Source organism: Phlebotomus papatasi, chromosome 2 (assembly GCF_024763615.1).
Source record: "Phlebotomus papatasi isolate M1 chromosome 2, Ppap_2.1, whole genome shotgun sequence".
NCBI lineage: Eukaryota > Metazoa > Arthropoda > Insecta > Diptera > Psychodidae > Phlebotomus > Phlebotomus papatasi.
Genome location: NC_077223.1, coordinates 33,559,409 through 33,579,583, shown reverse-complemented (window position 1 = coordinate 33,579,583; position 20,175 = coordinate 33,559,409). Strand labels below are relative to the sequence as shown.

Sequence of the window (20,175 nt, the reverse complement as noted above, 5' to 3'; positions counted from 1 at the left end):
ATATCAAAGTTCTTTATTGGTTCAAATCCTAAAGAAGCTTTTTTAAGAGTAGTGTTCACGAGTTCAAGGATTTCACCGATATTTCCCACAATTTCATCTTAAGTTTGCTCACAACCGATTTATAAATTACACAAAACATCGTTCAGAATAACTTAGGAATAACATAATTGAATTTCAGATAAAAATTAAGTATCGGTTATAAACTGGTTCATTATCAGTTCCATTAGGAACTGCAAGACCTTTCCAACGAGACCGAACATGATACCATTCGGGTGAGAAACACGCTCTCCTAGAGCTTTTTTAACCTTTAACCTTGAAAACACATTATTACGAATGACTCAACAGTGTTTTCGTAAGCGGACGAAATGTTCGCCTGAACAACCTCTAAACATAACCGAAAATGAGAAAAAAATCGCACGACGCGTTTTCGAGCAATCCCAAAAAACATTATTTTGGAATGGAAGGGGAAGGGTTAGAAATGTTGGGCATGTTAATGGTCCCAGGGTGGACTTATGAGAGGTTTCCCAACCCCAAGTCTCTATCTCAAATCCTTAGGGCTCTAGACGAGATAACGGCCAAACGGGCAAACTGCGTGACATCATTTCTCAGAAATTGTCTGAAACGTGAAGATATGTTGGGAAAAGTGGTCCTCGAGAAGTGAAAGGAGGGAATGATGGAGGTAAAAAAATCGAAGGATTATGTAGGATAGTCAATAGATGGCGCAATCCGCGCGAAAAAAGGAAGAGCGACAAGAGAGGAGTTTAGTTCAAGACGAACCGCGACGCAATCAAGATTATAAAATTGATGAGTGAAATTATACAATTTTATTCCCTCCTATCAAAAAACTCTATATATACTGCTTTCTCTGTGAAGTTCGAGTAATAAATAATTCAATCTAATTAGTATTTACATTAGAACTTTTAAAGCAATTAAATTTAAAGGGGGTGGGAAAGTTTTACGAAGAAAAGTTTTTTTTTAGATTCATTTGCCTATAAACTATATAAAACTTAACTTCGGTTATGATAAAAATATACAGAACATTTCTCATATATTAATTTATTTCCTAAAAACATCCATTTATGAAACTGCCCCATCTTTCCCTATATAATGTTTGACAAAAAAAAATAATAAAGAAAATTTGATTTGTCTTACAACTCTCTGAGTTTCTAATTGTATTAAATTAAACTCATATTTGTACCTATTTAAAATTTTCCACCTTTAGGGTAAATTTAATTTTATCTTTCTGATTATGACAAGTACAACTTTCTGATTAAATTATTCTCTCAAAGTATGTAAGAAGCTTTTTATACTTGATGCTGTCTTTATGTTTGAAGATAGGCCAATGATAAAATCCGCAAAATTCTGTTACCAATATCATCTTCTCCCACACACAAGGACTATGAACCTTTGGCGTGGGTGTCCTTCCCTAGTAATAATAATTCGCAAGCCAAAAACCTATCCACCAACGCACGATGTAACATGATGAAAATGATTTCCAGAAATAATTGGAATGATTACGAAGAAAACTTTAACTTCATAGGGATTGGAAGGCTCTATTGAAACTACCCCAAAATTGCTAGCCCATAGATATTTCAATTTATCGAGAAAATATGATTTGAACTGAGGATATTAAAGCCAGTCCCTTGATTCTGCAATATTCTATTACTTTCGATAATTCAGTACGGAAAATCATTCACACAAACTCTATCTGCAACAATTTACAGCTTAAATTAAAATTGATGTGGGACTTAATTACTACAAACGAGAATTGCACACATTTTGAGAATGATTTGCACAAATTTGTGTAAAATTATCAGCAATAATCATCATTTTCTATAAGGATACGTTGCGTTAGTTAGCAACGTCATTGATTAAATCCCGTCACCAAAGTGATGTTCTCAGAAATTTGTCGTAGCGTTTGTATAATAAAATTATCATATATAGTTTCAATTTTCCTAGAATTTTTAATTAACTTGAATTAAAAGAGATATATAAAACATTCCATCAATAGGGATTCTTTGAAATCGAAAAAAAACTGATGAATATGCAAATTGATAAACCAACGTATATTTCGAAAAATTTTGTAAATGCAACTCCTAAGTTTATTACGAAGAGAAATATTCCAATATTTCTATAGGGTAATTAAATACATTAATTTGTAATTAATTTCAAGTTCACTTTATCTTTGTTGTTGATTTATTATAAGAACAACAAAGTACATAAAAATAATGCAATCAATTGAGTGGAAAAAGCTTCCCATTAAATAGTAGGGGAAAGTGACCATGCTTGATACTGTAAAATGATGTCCAAGGTTTGTGATTTTTTTCTGATTAACACACAAACCGAAGCGATTCTTCACTATGACAAAAAAATGTCTCACAAATTAGGTTCATAATCCCACCTCAAATAGTTCCTGGAAATCCTTAGATTTTCCTCAAGAAGAAAATGAAAATTCAGTGGCGATTTTTATACAAGTTGGGTCTCGGGCCTTCCTGTATAATAATTGATGCGACAATTCGGAGGCCCATTTTCACTGTAAAAATTTCACCGGATACAAAAAATTGCACATCAATGTTTAGACAGAACTCTAATCTATCTGCTAAAATTGTTTGTACGACTAGTTATTAGTTTTAAAATCATTTTTATGTAGTTTTTCTAAGCCGTGTTTTTATGACATTAGGGCACTAGCGAAAGCCATTTTTCCACTTTGAGTTCATGAAAATGTCGCTCTGGCAATCCTAAAATTTTGGCAACAGGAATTGAAGGTTATATCAATTGACATAGGAAAACAAAAACATCTTGGTGAATAATTTCGTGGAAATTCCTGATTTCTCCAAATTTTCCCGAGTTATTAAGTTTTTAAGTTAATACGTGACTGGAGACACTTGCAATAGGAAGACCACGTCAGTTCCACGTTCCGCCGTTTCTCAGCAAAACCGGTTGTCCTCGAGAAACTTCTTTGGAGACACACCACTGAAAATTCCCCATCCCGACAGATTAAGGTTTATCGGATGAACAGGACCCCGAGTAAGCATGTTGTAAGACTATGAGGGGCAGTTAAGCGTCTTAATTGCTTGTCTATTGGTCTAGATCCAGAAGGAATCGTGTCTGCTAAGACATCCGAACATTGTGGGCTTCAGGAGGGCATATAAACGCGCCAAGATGAGCGAAATATCCTTGCCCTGGAGATATGTGATTCTTCTATAGGTGATCTTCTGGAGAAAAGAGATTGTAGATTAGATAGAATACGTGCTATATTGAAAGAAATTAACAGATCCCTTTTGGATATTGCATCGGCATATAGGATGAGAATATTCACGAGGATAAAGTCAGATGGTAAAGAAGAGTGTTGAAATGTGTAAACTTAATGAGCATCCTGAGCAGAAGTAAGTGATCTCTCAGCTCAAGTCTTTGATGAGGAGTACTCTCTGATTGGTAGTGCAAGTGATATCTTCAGTTACGAACTGGTGATCTATCTACGAAACTGGTGCTTTGTTGGTGCTTTTGCATATCTTCGCAATGGATCTCAAGATTAGTGAATTTGGTATGCGAGTGGGATATCACCCTACTGCCGGAAACCATTGAGCTCTCCGTGGAATATAATGATTTCGTTGGAATTTCCTGCATGCACTGTTGACCCTCCGCAAGATCGCCGAACAACACAGTTTATCCAAAAAATGCATTATATTTAGTACATTTTTAGTTTATTGAATTATTAACAAAATTCTCCTTAATGCACTTATTTTCCTCCATGCGGTTATTTCATCTCCATCTCCTCCTTCCTGTGGAATTCTGTGGTCCTGTGAATAGTGTCGTGATTCCAAACTTCTGCACTGTTTTGAGGAACTTGGGGGGCTCGGTAACAGTTTAAGGACTGTTTGGGTCTGGCATTTTATATGATAAATTTGTAGAGCAACCGATAAGTCAAGAGCTTCATCATCATCTCTATAATCTTCGCCCTTGTCTCCTCTGTGACACCTCATCTTCTTCATTGCTCTCTTAGACCACTACTTCATCTTGTCGACTAACCTCTTCAACTATCGCATCTTCAGTACTTGCCTCCTGCATCATTTCGGGATTGGTTTGCGAATTATCGCATCTTGCGGAACGATTTTTGCAAAAGAATCTGTGGAAGAAATTAACAAGGAAGCGGTATTCCAAAGGCTGAAGCGTCCTTAATTCTCAGCCTGCCTTGGAGAATTTCCTGAAGAGGTGTCAGCATGATTGCCTCATCGGTAGTGCTGCGTTTTCTGCCTTTTGTTTGTTTTTCTCCATTTCTGCATAAATAAATGAAATAGAATGTTTTTTTTTATTTCTAAACTAATTACAATAAACTTACCTTACTTTGTATAACTATTTTTCACAACCTTTTTACGGACAATCTTTTTTCTTTGACGCGAAAAACAATAACATAAAAGTGAGATTATGTAGACAATACTCAAAAATCAGTTGTAAGCTGTAAGAGTTTATGAACGATGTGATTCTTTCAGTGCATATGCGGTTTGTACACACAAAAGAATTGTTTTTATGCAAAAATTATGAGAATTTGCTTTCATAATTACTCAACTGATGCCTAATAGAATCAGATTACTTTTGTTAATCGGCTTTAAGTGTTTTACTTAGTAATTTCTAGTTGTCGATAAAATTGAAGGATTACAATAGATGTGATTATGAAAGAATAACATCTAATGGTAGAGTTGCCACATATAAATTATCATTCAGGGACTTTTCTTAAAATACAGGATGGACAGAGGTCGAATTTATGAATTTGACATCACCCACAAAACAGTGTCCACCAAGTAAAAATATTTTTACATAAATATTAATACTGATCAACCCTCTATGTGCCTATGATAGTAGATTTCCTGAACAGTGACGTTAATTAAGAAAAAACTTATGAAATATCATGTATCGAAATTACAGTTTTGGACCTATTTTTGATTTTTGCTTCCTGAACCTAGGAAAAAAGAGCTAGGATCCTATTTTTTTTAGGAAATATGTGGCTCAGGACCAGCTACTGAAATATATTGCCACGAGTCACAATAATTGATTAACATAGGAAAAAATTAGTTATTATCAAGCTTGGATCGTATCAAGCATGGTCACTTTCCCCTAAGTATTTTTTTATGTTAATAATTGATTTATTGTCGACTATACTTTAAAGTAACTTTACCATTTTGAAGAGATCAAATAAAACATTCTAGCTTATTTAAAATTTAATTTGCTTCAAGCGAAGTTCAATTGAATAAGAGTCAAACATTCAAGTCAATCAAAGCTCAATTTTAGGACTTGAAATATTTAATGACATTCAATACTGCTGTATAATTTAAATGTTTCATCTAAACAGACAATGAAAGTTAGTAAAATTGTTTTTTATTTATTGTTTTTACGTTCGTAAACACACAGAAAAAAATTCGCAATGCCCAGAGCACAATAACTTTTATTTTGTAAATATGTTTTTGAAATTTCAATGAGAGTGAATGAGATGTAGATCTAGTCATCTCGCTCTCTCTCTCATAGGAAATTTTGAAAACATGTTTACAAACAAAACTTATTGTGCGTTGGTCATAAAAATTTGCCATTTGTTCGTAAAGTTTTGTCGGACAAACAAAGAAGTACGTGCAAATATTTGTAAAGGAACAAAATCCTCGTCAAGTACTCAAGTTACGATCAATGTTTATGAGAAATTACAAACTTTTACGAACTTGTTTGTGGGTTATACGATTTACGAGTAATTCGTTAGTCTCAAGTAGGAATTCACAAAAATTTGTATCATTTTATGAAGGATATTTTTCTGTGTATGCAATTTAATTGATTTTCGGATATTTTTGTAAACTGTCGCCAAGCAAATATTTTGTCCATGGACACATATGATTAGAAAAATCTTAATTTTGGGTTTTTTGAAGTTCAAGTTCAACCACCGTGGAAGACATATTTCTCAACTGATTTGCTTAAATTTGGTTTATTTCGCAAGACTTGAAAATTATAAACCGACTTTATCAGTCTCAACTGAAAAATAATATTATCAATAACTTTAACTCATTCCTTCAAACAAATTTTTAAAGTAAAATGTTGTTTTTCACAGCAAATGTCTATTAAGATTAGTCGAAGGAAATGAGCAAAGGCATACAAAAATGCGCATTTTTTAACTATATTTATATTTTGAATTGGTTTTTGTGAATTAAGGGTTATTTTTAAAGATTGCCATCAGTGATCTAATTTTTTCTAGCGAACATTTTTCAAAGTCAAAAAATAAATATCTCGAAAGAGCATATTTTTAGACCTGGGAGTCCTGGCAGTAATTTGAATGAATTAAAGAAGTATTTGATCCCAAACCAGTCAGAGCCTAAATAAACCGATAATTTGGTATACTTAACGAAAAAAATTGCTTAGCGGGAAAGTGGGGCACCTTTGAAATCGGGTAACTTCGAAATTGAACTTTTTCTTCCCATTTTTAAAAGGGAAGCTAATTATAATGTAATTTAGATTCAAATTGATTAGTGGAGCGAAATTGTATGTATTACGGTAAGGTCCAGTTCCATTTAATATAATAATAAAAGAAAAACCCCAATTTTAAAACTACCCCAATACAGAGATGCCCTACTTTCTTCTATACATTAAGTATAAATTCTAAGCTATTTATTTGTAAAAACGTTAATCTTGAAAACTCGGCAAACCAATTTTTAAGCTCAAGAATTCCCTTAAAACTTAAAAAAATAAATTGAATAACCTTTAGACTACTCTAAAATTGTATAACTATTAAATTATTAATAATTTATGAATGTTAAATTTTCCAAATTGTTATGTCCTACACATTCCACGCTGTCCGACTCTTCAATGTTTACTTAAAAAAAGGTGGCGAAGAGAATGAGAATAAAAAAAATAAGCGAAAAAGAATAAGAATTGAATTTCAACGACGTTCGATAGACTTCATAAGACTATGGCAGATATACTGAAGCTACAACTACAACTGTCAAAAGACCAATCATAATGATTTTTTCAACGCAAAAAATTTGGCAGTTGTTGACCTCTCTTAATCATATTTGATCATATTTCCCGCTCAAAATAGCTTCGCAGTAATAAACAGAAATATGTTTTTATGAGTAATACAGAATGGTTACAAATCAAAGCATTTTATCTTCCTTATGTACTCTTAAAGTAACAATATATTACAAAGTTTATTTTTCAATTTCAGAATAAAAATAATTTGTAAATCAATGAAATTTATTTCGGATTATTATAAAGAGTTTAATTTTACTTTTTTTTATATAAATAACTCATCTTTGAGTGAATACATAGAAATTAATATACAGTGCCCAGCAAAAGTGAACCAATGTTTTGCAATTCTGTATAAAAAATTTAATATTTCACGATCTAATTCCTATATCACCTTTAACTTTTTTTCCTTGAATGCTCTATTCTAAAGCTACTAAATGAACCTTATAAGAATTTTTGAGAAAAGTACAAAAATCTTTTTAGAACCTTTTACAAAGAGGATGGATTGGGTCACTTTTGCCGGTAGTGTCTAAATGATACATTTTGATCCTAAATTTTACTTTACGAACGATTAACGTAAATTAGGATGCAGCGGATGCAGTATAATGGCTCCCGAATTATATAAGTTCTATTTGCATGATATTATCTATGTTTTTTCACTTATAACTCTAATAAAGAAATGTCGAACCAAATAACCACATATATAGAGAAAATTTATTTAAAAAAAAATACATTTTACTTTACAAAATGGTTACTAAACATGGCGTAGGTCATATGTTAGTAATTAGATTAATCATCCATGCCCTATCCTGCTTTAAAATTAACAAATTAACAAAAATAAGAAGAAGATCAATTAGTCAAAAATTCACTTTCAACGAAGACTAGGCAGTTGCCTAGCTTATAAAATCGATCAAAACCAGTAGTCTACCTAAATATCCATTTTAGGACAGATCGATAAGCCATGACCTATTCGATTTAAAAACATATATAGAATGTATATAGGATGCATCCGCTGCATCCTAATTTACGTTAATCGTTCGTAAAGTAAAATTTAGGATCAAAATGTATCATTTAGACACTACCGGCAAAAGTGACCCAATGCATGCTCTTTGTAAAAGGTTTTAAAAAAAATTTTGTACTTTTCTCAAAAAATCCTTATAGGGCTCATTTAGTAGCTTTAGAATAAAGCATTCAAGGAAAAAAAAGTTGAAAGTGATAGGGTAAGTGTGCCAAATTTCGGCATAGTTGCATGCAAGCGCCAAAGTTTCAAATTTTAAATGTAATATTTTTAAAACAAATTGATTTTTTTTTATTCTTTCTTCTGAAAGAGTGTTGCTTGGAAACTTGTTAACAATTTATCGTCTTTATTTTCTTTAAAATCATTCTTATTACATTTTAAAATGAATAAAAATGTAAACATAGCTTTGGTCCCCTTTTTCGACCACCTTTATTCTCATAGTTCCTTGCCCTTCGGGATTTCTTCCAATGTCTGTTTCACGTAATCTCGTTTGTCGAAATTACATTTTCTGTTTTTCTTTTGCATTGTATAATCTATAGAGTATACAAAAACTAAAACTTCATGGAAATTCGAGGAATAAAAAAGGTGGCCGGAATTGCAAGCTGATCGGAATTTGGCACACTTACCCTATAGGAATTCAATCATGAAAAATTAAATTTTTTTATACAGAATTGCAAAACATTGGGTCACTTTTGCCGGGCACTGTAATATACATTAGTTAAATTTCTGTAACAATATACGTAATATAGTTAAATCGTAATGTAATATGACTCATCAAGAGTCTTTTGTCATTTGCTACCCTTCCTACACTCACTCAGAAGATCCAACAATTCCTTCAAAGGGAGATGAAAAATTAATCGATTGTCAGTTTAATGTCTGTTGTACAATTCCTCAAATTCCTTTTGTTAACACTGATTGTTCAACATATACAGAATTTACTGTACAAGACAGATACATAAGTCTATTGGTGTAGAACTACTATTGAAAATCAATGAATGAAAACTTTAGTAGACGTGATGATGGGCGAGTAATTTGATCATACGATTAATTATTGTTATCTAAATTGTGCCTTGTTTGGGGGAAATATCAATTTTATCATCATAATGGCCAATACGTGGTATGACATAAAATTTTGAGAATTTCTCTATAAAATTCATCAAAAAAACTAATTGAAAAAATAAATTCGCACGGAATTTCTATTTTAAGGTAATTGGCAAAATTTCAACAGGAGGTAGATATTTTTCAAATAAGAAATCTCCTCGTGAAAGGAATTTTTGAGATATTTCACAGAGATTTTCTCCTTTCAGTGTATAGAGCAGAGGGTTTATATAGGAAGGAGTCGTCCACTCTGTATCGATTCAATGCCACTAATCCACATGGAAAATTTAGGTCAATTTACTAAGAGTCTTTCTTACCCATTTGGGAAAAGTAACAATATAATATTCAATACTCGATGGCGATTGATGATGCCTATATGGAATATTCAATCCTTTCTTTGTAAAATATATAAGAATATTCATTTTTCTCCCATTGCCCATGTAATTGAGAGTATCCACTTCATCTTTAGAATTTTCTTATAAGAGAACCTTCTCTATAATCCTTCACGGTAGAAGAGTCTTTTCTATCTCTTCCTTTTTTTTACTATTCTTCTTCTCTTTATGGATGGAGCCACAGTGTCTGGCCTCAAAATCATGGAAAAATTAATAGTGAAATCAACATTGAGAGAGATTCTGCGTCTCATAGAGGAATTTTCCACAATTTTAGGCTTTCACCATCATCCTTTGGTGTATTATTTGTGGAAAAAATCATTTTCACGTCCTTTAACTTGACCTACAGAGATACTACGCTAGTAAATATACATAAATTGACATTCAACATCAACGCACAATGGTTAACTTTTCCTCTCTTGCGCATATTTTCCCCGCAATATACACACGCACAAAATGTGCCCTACATTTTTCCCTCATTCAACCTATTCCCTTCCCCATCCCCACACGAAAAAAAAAATTAAAACAGAATTAGAGAAATTTTCCACGACCATGAAAATGTCATAAAATAGAGAAATATCTCCATACGTGAAATGAATATTAATTGAGATGAAATGATTTTGATGGGATGAAAAGGGATTACATTCCACATTATAATTTTCCAGTTTCACCCAATATTTTGGCGCATCGTTCTTTGCTTTTATTTTCGGAAGTGTTCCATATTTGGAATGATACTGTTCACCATGAAAATTCTATCCCTCACCAAAAAAAAAAATGCTGTGCTAAATGGAATAAAATAAACCCCACATGAACCAATCGATTTAAACCTTTTTGTACCAAAATACCAATTTCTTTTTTTAAATGTTTATTGGTGAACACAGCAATTTCTGCTTCTGCAGAGGAATATTATATGAACAACAAAAATTCACCATTTGTTCTTTCTTACAGCATTTGTAGCCCTGTGATAAGAAAATGTATTTTCGCACTTGCTCGCGATAAGAAACAACACTGTGAGCTTCCTCTTTCGCACCCACTGATTTCAGACAATTTATCAAGTTACTCTACCAAGTTGCTGGGGGATCTTGAGTGAATTAACAAGATTTGTTTTGGTTAGAAGAAAAAAAATATAATAGTAATTCCAAGGAGATTAATATCTTGTAGAAATCTTCTATCTATCAACATTTAATAACTCATAATTCAATTTATACAAAATGAATTATGCAATATTTGCGTGATTTTTCATTGAAGAGCTTTAGGGGGAGGCTTTGAACTTTCGCATACAAAAATGATGTTCAAGTTCAGTGATTTTTTCTGACTACCATGCAAACTGTATGGATTCTCCAACTATGCCAAAAAAATGTCTTACTTATAAGGTTTATAATCCCACCAAACAAAATTCCAGGAAATCCTTAGATTTTCCTCCAGAGGAAAATGAAAATTTAATGGCGATTTATCCGATAGATGAATCAAGTTTCTATTATCGCACACGATTCACGCCATCATTGAACACCCCATTTTCACCGTAAATTTTGCACCGGACACTAAAAGTTGCACATCATTGTTTAAAGGGAACTCTAATCTACTTGATTAAACCATTTTTATATAGAATAAAACATTTTAATATCACTTTTTTGGAACTTTTCTGAGAGATGTTTTATTGACATTAAAAACCATTTTTTTGATTGGTTCTACGAGAATTTCACTCCGGAAACGGTTAAATCTGATGAATACTTTCTTAAAAAGTCCAAATATCACCAAATTTACACGAATCAATAAGTTTTTAAAGCTAAAAATTGACTAAAACTCTGCAAGCGAGAAGACCACACAAGATTCCACCATTCCTCCACGGAGCCGGATATGCACAAAAACGTTTGAATGCGCATCATTGAAGATTTCTCTGTTCCTGCAGCTGCAGGAATCGGGATTTAGCACAGATATTGAGCTTCAGCAGGTGAACAAGCTAAAATTTTCACAAAACAGCTTCTCACGGACAATTTCTTTTCTTTGTCATGCAAAACAACACAATAGTGAGGTTATGTCAAAGATTGTCAAAAACCAGTTGTAAACTGTATGAGCTTATTGCAGATGTGATTCTTTCATTGCACATTCAGTTTGTGCAAGCTTGAAAAATATTTTTATATCAAAGAAATGCAAAATTGCTTAATAATTACTCAACTGCAGCCTATTTGAGTCAAATTACTTCTTGTTTATCAACTTTACGATTTTTAAGTTTTCCTTTTTAGTGGTGGATCAAATCGGTAGATTACAATAGATGTGAATATGAGGGATCGTATCTAAAATGAAGTTTCCTGGAAAATATCTGAAAGAAGCAGTCTTCTATGTGCGATCGATGAATCTGAGTCAAGTTTGTGAATTTTGTTCCACCCACAAAAAGTGCCTGTTCAGCCTAAAAGATTATTACATAAATCTGATTCCTAATAACCCTTCTACCCTTTGTGATAGTAGTTTTTCAGAAAAGTGATATTAATTCTGCACAATCGTATGAAATATTGCACAGCAAAATTACAGTTTTTGACCTGTTTTTATTTTTTGTTTCCTGAAACTAGGAAAAAAGGATTAGACTCTCAATTTTTTCAGGAAAGATGGGATTTAAGGTTAGCTATTACAATATATAGCCATATGTGAGATTCATAAAGGAATATGGGAGAAATATGAAGTGTCTGAAGGTAGCGTATGTGCGAACGATCAAAGCCTCCCCCTATACTTTTCACGTAGCTCATAAGATGTTTAAGAGGTCAATCAATCAAGATTATAATATTAGTATATAGCAATCTGTTTAGGAATAAGCCTTAGAGAATTTTTAAGTAAATGAAGATTTTTTTTTACAATTCTTATATGGTATAATCCTTTATTTAATAGATAGAAGAGCTACTGAACTTTCAGAATACTCAAATTTACGATTGCGATGCTATCAAACAAGTTTGTTTGGCAGTTAAATTCATGACGTAAATCATTGTGCCCATGAAAACGAACACACCGCAAAGTTTCCTAACACTCCGCCTTTTATTATTTTTATAATTAGTAATTCAAAATTGCTCTGAACCGATTATAATGAATCACCTTAAAATTTACCTAAAATATTGTTGGTAATTACCAATAAAGTATCAGTTTAAAATTTCCCAGGTTTCAAAGACCTCTCAACCAAGTTTTTTTTACCTTTTTAGACCTTAACCCTCTGACTGATAGTTTAATGTGCAAAAAACTAGTTAAATAATTTTGTCTAGAGTAATGAATGGTCATATAAACTCAAAAAACCATGCATTTTTCTCATTATCTCTTTTCGTTTGGGCGCCAAGTGAGAAAAGGTAAAGACCGTCTGGAGACGGTCAAATCTGTTTAAAGGTATCAAAAGACTGAAATGTCTTTATTGAAAAATAGTGAACAAATAGTAAAATAAATCATTTTTATGGATGAACGTTCTGAGATTATATAACAATTATAATTTTTTAGGAAAGAAAAAGAAACGTTTAGAATTTTTAGAATTAGGTTTTGATGAAGTTGAAGGTGCGTCAATAACGCTGATTTTTAACGATACAGGCCAGGTATGAAAACATCACTTTCTTGTAGATCTTGAAGGTACAGTGGGACCTCGATAGAGTCAATCTCCATTAGAGTCAACAGCTATTTTTTTGCTCTACGGACTCCGATATAGTCAACTTGGGCCCAAATTGACTCCGATAGAGTCAACTTTTCCTTTATTATTGAACTAATAATATTATATAATCTAATTATGATATATTCGACATTAAAATCAGTTTTTGGGTGTGTCAACATAACAATTTTAAGACAAGAAAAAAAATTATGTAAGAACATGGTAATTTTTTGATAAAATTCGTATATTAACCGTGTAATCATTTTTCAACAAAATAATTTTCTTTGACTTGTTACAGGGTTGTTGACTTATTAGGGGGTTATCTGCAGACTCCAAGTCGATATCTCTAACAATCTCTAACGATCTAGCTCACATAATTACAGAACAACAATTGGTTTTATTGCTCTTTAGAAAAGAAATTAAATTCTCTTTTTAAAAGTATAAAAGAAATTCTAGTTAATAACGTTAATGCTAGATAATTTTCGGCCAGTAAATTGAGTATCAGGGACAGTAATACACGGTATTGACCTTTGGCTCCTTTCTCCTTTTAATTTCTGAAGGTTTGAGAATTTAAAAGGAGAAAGGAGCCAAAGGTCAATACCGTGTTTTACTTCCCTAATAACGTTAATTGCATCAGAATTATTAATAACCAAATATGTACCGCAGCTCTTCTAAAAAAAAAAAGTGAAACAAGAAATCTTTAAGATACCATTTCCTTATCTAAAATCAAAATCGTGCGTGGACCTCAATATTACCACATGGCGAGTAATTTATACTTAAAATGTTTACTAATAAATAAAAACATTCCGTAATATCATTCCTTAATCTTTTGGGCCAGAGGGTGTGGAATTTATGGGTTAATTAACTAATATTCGACTATGTTTTGAATTTATCAATATTACAAACATTAAATAATACCCCTTTTGACTCTATCGAAGTCCCACTGTGCTGTGAAATGTATTGCTTAATTTTCGATAAAACTCAAAAAAAAATAAAGTTTTGGATTATAAAAGGAAGGTTGGGGGCAAGTGAAGAGAGTAAACAATATCATGGATCCCCGAATAGACTTACAGAAAATCTAAAGCCGCATTTCCAACAGTTTAATATTAATAGAAATGTTTATTACTTGTTTATTCTTAAAGGGTTAAATAGGGCACTCAATGGGTCAAGTAGTAGAGCCAAGGGGGTGGCATGTTCTCTTTTTTTAAATGGAACTCTTTGAGTGCAACAAATTCCCATATAAAATGAGTGTGAGTGAAACAAACTCTATCGCGGCAGGTGAGACAAAAAAGAGCATCAATTCTGGAAGGATATGCCACCCCCCTGGGTAGAGCACTCGGTCTATGATGCAAGTGTCCCGGGTTCGAATCCCCTTTAGGCCACCAGGAATTTTTCTGGCGTTAAAGGTATTCGGATTGCATCCAGTGAGCATTTCATTGCACTTGATTTGACGGGCATGGGACTGACAACCTCATCCCGTACAAGAAAAAATAATAATGCATGTCTAGAGATCCCCTTGTGGGAAGGCCTTGTTCCTTTATGGAATGCTGTGCCATTAAAATGTTTCTTCGGCAATTTATCCCTATTTTCTCTAAAATTCCAAGGCTAAAAATAAATTTACGTATATTATTTATTATAATGTTAATTCCAATTAAACTCTAACGGTTACCACGTGTCAACGCACTCATCAAAAACACATTTTTACTGCATTTAAAATAACCTTTACTACGTTTATTCACACTCACATTCAGAAGAAATGTCAGTAATAATATGACCTATTAGGTATGACGTCTTGAGACGGTCATATCTAATAGTCAATAAACAGTGTTTTTCCAGTAAATATTTCGTTTTACTTTATCATCCTCAAAAGGTTTAATTTCTATAGGAAATTTGCATCCAAATATGCAAATATTTGGGAATGCTTCAAGTAAATTACAAAAATCAATATTATGGAAACTCAGCTAAAAAGCTTTGGTCAACCTAATAAATCTTCAAGCATTGCGCGAAGTCTTATCCCCTTCGCCTCACCTTATGTGTTTTTATTTATGGTAGGGGAATGTGGGGCTATTTTAATCGCAAATATCAAATTCAATTTGTGATGAAAATATGACAAGTCAAAAGAAATATTATTGGCAATTTTAAAATACCAAAACTCTTTAAATATTCTGACATAGTAAAATATGAAAAATGTGTAAATACAATGATAAACACTAAAGCATGTATTAGATAAATTATAGATTCTTTCTGGTTAATTTCCATGTTAGATTCTTTTTTTCGTCTCTTTAGATGTATAGAGCTCTGACAAATTTTTGTAAAGAATTGATACCTTTACTGAGCAAAATTTTAATTTATTATTGCTCTTCTGTTATTCTTGCCATTTTAGTTTCAGATCAATGTATCATGACAGTTAGTTGTTTTCAAAGTTGAGATCCCAACAGATGAATTTTTAATTTTTTTTAATGAAAAATTTAAAAAAAATCTTTAAATGTTGCTATTCTATATGCTTTTAAGTTAAATGAAATAAAAATGATCTAATATTATATATCTTTTATTTAATGAATGTTTGTGATTTAAGCCTTGGAAGTCCATATAACCGGTAATTCTTGTCATTAAGTTCTTGTTAATAATAAAATCATAAGTGAATAGCGAAAAACTTGAAAAATCATTTTTTTAATGAACAGAGAAAACAGAGTATATATGCGTACATTACAATAACAAAGGTGTGATTATGAAAAATCAAAATCTAATATCGACGTAAAAACATGCAAAAACTATGCTTTGTGAATCGGATTATGTGATCTACTTCTAAATACCCCAACCTTTAAATATTATTATAATTTTTCGAGTTCCTTAGAAAACATTACTAAATTAAACATAATTCCATGTTGGAAAGCAGATCACCTCCCCTAGTATTTGATAGAATAGAAATTTTCTTTGGGAAACAAGGAAAATTGCAAATTGGAGACTAGCGAGCTCTGAAACTGACTACCTTCCCCTATCAGCACATCAGCAGGAACTACTCTATCCAGGACCTAAATAGTCTAACGGATTATATAAAGCAAATTTATTCAAAGGACCTCTAATCGATGATCCTCAGATCTTAGTGTATAACAATCTGGAATAAATCTTTACTGCCAAATTTTGCAGACTAAATATTTTCAAGTATTATCCTGAGTCTGTTTAAGCCTTATGCCCTTGGACGGCTTAAGTAATTATATATATACAAAATATTGATCTGAGTAAATTCCCATAAGTTTCCCACTAACTAAAAGCCGTTTCTCGATTTAAGCTGACAGACGGATTAGTCAGAAAGTGAAGGAAAAATAATCTGATTGTTATTTTGATTAAAATTACATTAATTCGTCTCTCGGCTTAAGGGCAGAATCACATTGACAGTAAAATGCTCACCGTCACCGTCAAAGTCTTCACCGTATTTCATTAATTTACTCATTTTTATTACAATTCATACGCAAATTCTCAATTACCATGTTACATTATCTCATACTCGGTGACACTAGGTAAAACTGATATAAGAAAACTAAAGAAATAAAACGAAAATGCGATAAACGGTGAGCAAAAAACTACGGTAAAAAAATCTTAGTTTTTTTTGCTTACCGTTTATCGCATTTTTGTTTCATTTATTCAATTTTCTTATACTATTTTCACCTAGTGCAATAAATTATGAGATAAAGTAATACGGTAATTGAGAATTTGCGTAAGAATTGCAATGAAAATGCGTAAATCAACGAAATTCGGTGAGGGCTTTGACGGTGACGGTGAGCATTTTACTGTCAATGTGATTCTGCCCTAATTCGTAAGTGTGTTTAGAAGAGTGTATTAAGGTACCAATATTACTTTATCATTAATTACACCAATACTTGATTCAAACTTTAATCAACCATAGCTTCCTCAACTAAAGGCTTAGACCTTAGGCCTACAGACTAGAGGCTTAGCCCAGTTTCCCGAGGTCTTAACCGTTTTAACATTCTAAATGCAACCAATTTCATTAGTTTTTCTGAATCATTTACAGAATCTTTTTGACTAACAAAATGTTAGAGCAGTTAAGTCATATGGCTAAGTCTTATACGAACTTCAGACCTAAGACTTATACTGGCTTCAGATCTAATACGGGCTTCAGATCTAAGGCTTAGCCATAAGGCTTAACATCTCTAATTTCTTTCCAGTCGAAATTTTTTGGAAAATTTTGACTTAGAAATGGACTATTAAGGGGAATTAATCTATTTGAATCAGAAGAACAAATTAAATTGGTTGATACTTAGGATTTTCAGACTTTCGGAAACTAGACTAAACTTCCAATCTGAAGACTGTCTTAGCCATATGGCTTAACTGCTCTAATTTCTTATCAATCAAGATTTTTTTGGAAAAATTCATATTAGGGTTCGATTCCTAATGCCCTAGACACACTTACGACTTAAGCCGAGAGACGGCTTAGTGGAAAATGATGGAAATGCACTTTAGCCATTATTTATAATACAATTACGCTAAGCCGTATCTCGGCTAATACTCTGGTCTGTCAAGGCCCTAAAGATAAGTGAATTATAGGGTTCTCAAAAAGCAAATAAATTTCTCGCTATTTAGGAATTTCAGACTTTCGGGAACTAGGCTGAACCTTGAGAAGTCAGCTATAAGTCTGGAAGCTCCTATGACTATCAAATCTAATAATGATCTAGGGAACTTGGGGCACCACCAAACACGGGGTACCACCAAACACTAATTTTTATTTCTAAACTACTTGGACTATCTCGACCATTCCTTCAGTGGACAAGCATCCCTACAGTGCCTATAAGGTCCTATCGGTCTTATCCTCTGATATCCAATATCCGATTAAAAAATAGAAGTGTTTGGTGGGACCCCGTGTTTGGTGGTGCCCCAGTTTCCCTTATCCCTTGATCAAAAGAACCCCACTCGCCCCTATCTAGTTTAACAATTCTAAAAACACTAAATATTAAACAGAGACTCATGCTAACTCAGACTCAGACTAAAAATATAAGTTTCTAAAATTAAATTAATTAAAAAGCAGAAAAATTAATCATAATTAATCTTAATTAAACTAATTTGAAACACCAAAGAAACATTGATTTTTCAACCCCTAAATCTAGTCAGGCGTATCGTGACCTTGACAAAGAACATGGGGCGCTTCTGTTTTCTTATTATATTATTTTTTTATTCTAGACAAAATTGTCCTCAGAAGTATTAGTTGTGTCCCCCACAATCTTGTGGAAAGTTGACAAACTTTGTCTTGGACCAATATCTCATCTTTTTGGGGACAAAAAAAGGCTTGCACAACATCTTGCGTCATCCACCCCCATTTTTCTCGTGAAAAAAGTCACCCTATCCTCGCTCCCTGCAGCACCACAGCCCCCTGAGAGTGGCGCCCAGAGTGTTGCCCCCCAATGCGATGCTCAGTTGTAGCAATTAGACTGTAACTCCGGGAATAGCAAATATTTTGATTGACATTTTGAGGAAGATTTTTTTGGTGGAAAAACTCCCATTTTCTCACGCGCAATCTTATCACATTTTGCCAATCGAGATTTAGGAGAGAGACTCCATGAATGCGAGAGAGACCTCCCGAGCGTCTCCCCAAAGCAAGGTGGGCGCGAGTGAGAGGGCAACAATGAAGCTTTTTCCCCCAAAATTGGCCAGACGGGCCGAGCCCGAGGGACTTTTTCAGCCATCTCTCCGTGATACTTACGGGGATTATTCCAATTTTCACTGTATCCACACTATCTGGGGCGGTGATTGCACAATTTTCTTCCACACAATCGCACAATAAATCGACTTTTTAGCACTATTCAGTTTTCACGGGAAAAACGCGACTTCTCGCTGCCCATCTTACTGAGTTACTGCCATGCAACTGAATTAAAATAGGGTTACCATATTGAAGTAGCCCGGTTGTTAATGTTTAAATTTTCTATCTACGACCACTGTTATGTACACAGTACAGTATAAGATCATTTTATTATTATACTCCCTCCGTTCCGAAATGTCGTACGTTTGGCGAAAAATTAGGGATTAAGATTAAGGAATAGGTTCAGAGAATGTTTTTGTTATTTGAAAATATCTTGTGGATAAAATATTCTCCATGTTCAGGGATAATATGGGGATCCTACGACGATGGTAAGTTGAGGAATCAATGTGTTGAAGTTGTCCATTTTTCGCGTTTTTTTTTTCAAATAGCTCCGGTAGAGAGTTAATCACTACAAGATGGACTGTGATTAAGATTACAGGTTAGAATTTGTTCTAAATTTTTAGTGTGCACAAGTAGAAATCAACAGTTATTACCGATATGACATTTTTTATTGCTCCACTTTTGCAGAATGAGGAGAATGAGCAATAAAAAGAACATCCCTTTTTACGTGTTCGAATATCTGGATGCAAAATGGTGAGAGATAGGGACTTGGGACCTTCAGCGCACCCCCATAAGTTGACCCTGGGACCATTTATATGTTTCTCTAAAACATATCCAGAATTGAAAAAAAGAAATCGCACGACATGTTTTCGAGCAATCCTAAAAAACATGATTTTGGTGGGGAAGAGGTGGGGTGGGGGCAAAATAAAGGACATATTAATGGTCAACTTATGGCGGGTCCCCCGAAGGTCCCAAGTCTGTATCTCTCACCATTCTGCACCTTTGAAAATAAAACGCCAAAAAAGACATTTTTAAGACATTCGTTCCTCAACATACCATCAAGACTGGACCCCAATTTTAGTACTGGACATTAGCAATAATTCTTTACAAGAGATAATTGTTGATACACAAAATATTTATCAACAAACTTTGCATTAAACGAAATTTTTCCCAAACGTATGACTTATTTCGGAACAAAAATTTTTCTCAAACGTACGACTTATTTCGGAACGGAGGGAGTAATAAAATTATTGATTTCTCTTTTAATTTTTCTAGGCTTTTAAAATGTAAAAAAAAACCTTCTGGCCAGTAAAAAAAAATGCAAAATTGGTAAGTCGAAAAATTGATATTGCTCAGTAAAAAATTAAAATTGTTCATAACGATTTTCCTCTTTGCAAATAGTATTTTAATA

At 33.0% G+C, this 20,175-nt stretch overlaps 1 protein-coding gene and 1 long non-coding RNA gene across 11 annotated transcripts in view; one reads left to right on the top strand and one right to left on the bottom strand.

Moving 5' to 3' along the window:
- The window catches only part of LOC129803572 (endophilin-A), a 65,554-nt gene extending 46,560 nt beyond the window's left edge, over positions 1-18,994 (bottom strand). For all 10 annotated transcript variants that reach the window (XM_055850243.1, XM_055850246.1, XM_055850249.1 and 7 more), the window contains exon 1: positions 18,828-18,994. The gene's annotated coding sequence lies outside the window, so the exon portion shown is untranslated. The remainder of the gene's footprint in view (positions 1-18,827) is intronic.
- LOC129803589 (uncharacterized) lies at positions 2,729-4,304 on the top strand. The gene is made up of 2 exons (XR_008751871.1): positions 2,729-3,027; positions 3,091-4,304. It is a non-coding gene; the product is annotated as an uncharacterized LOC129803589 (long non-coding RNA).
- Positions 18,995-20,175: the final 1,181 nt, after the last annotated feature.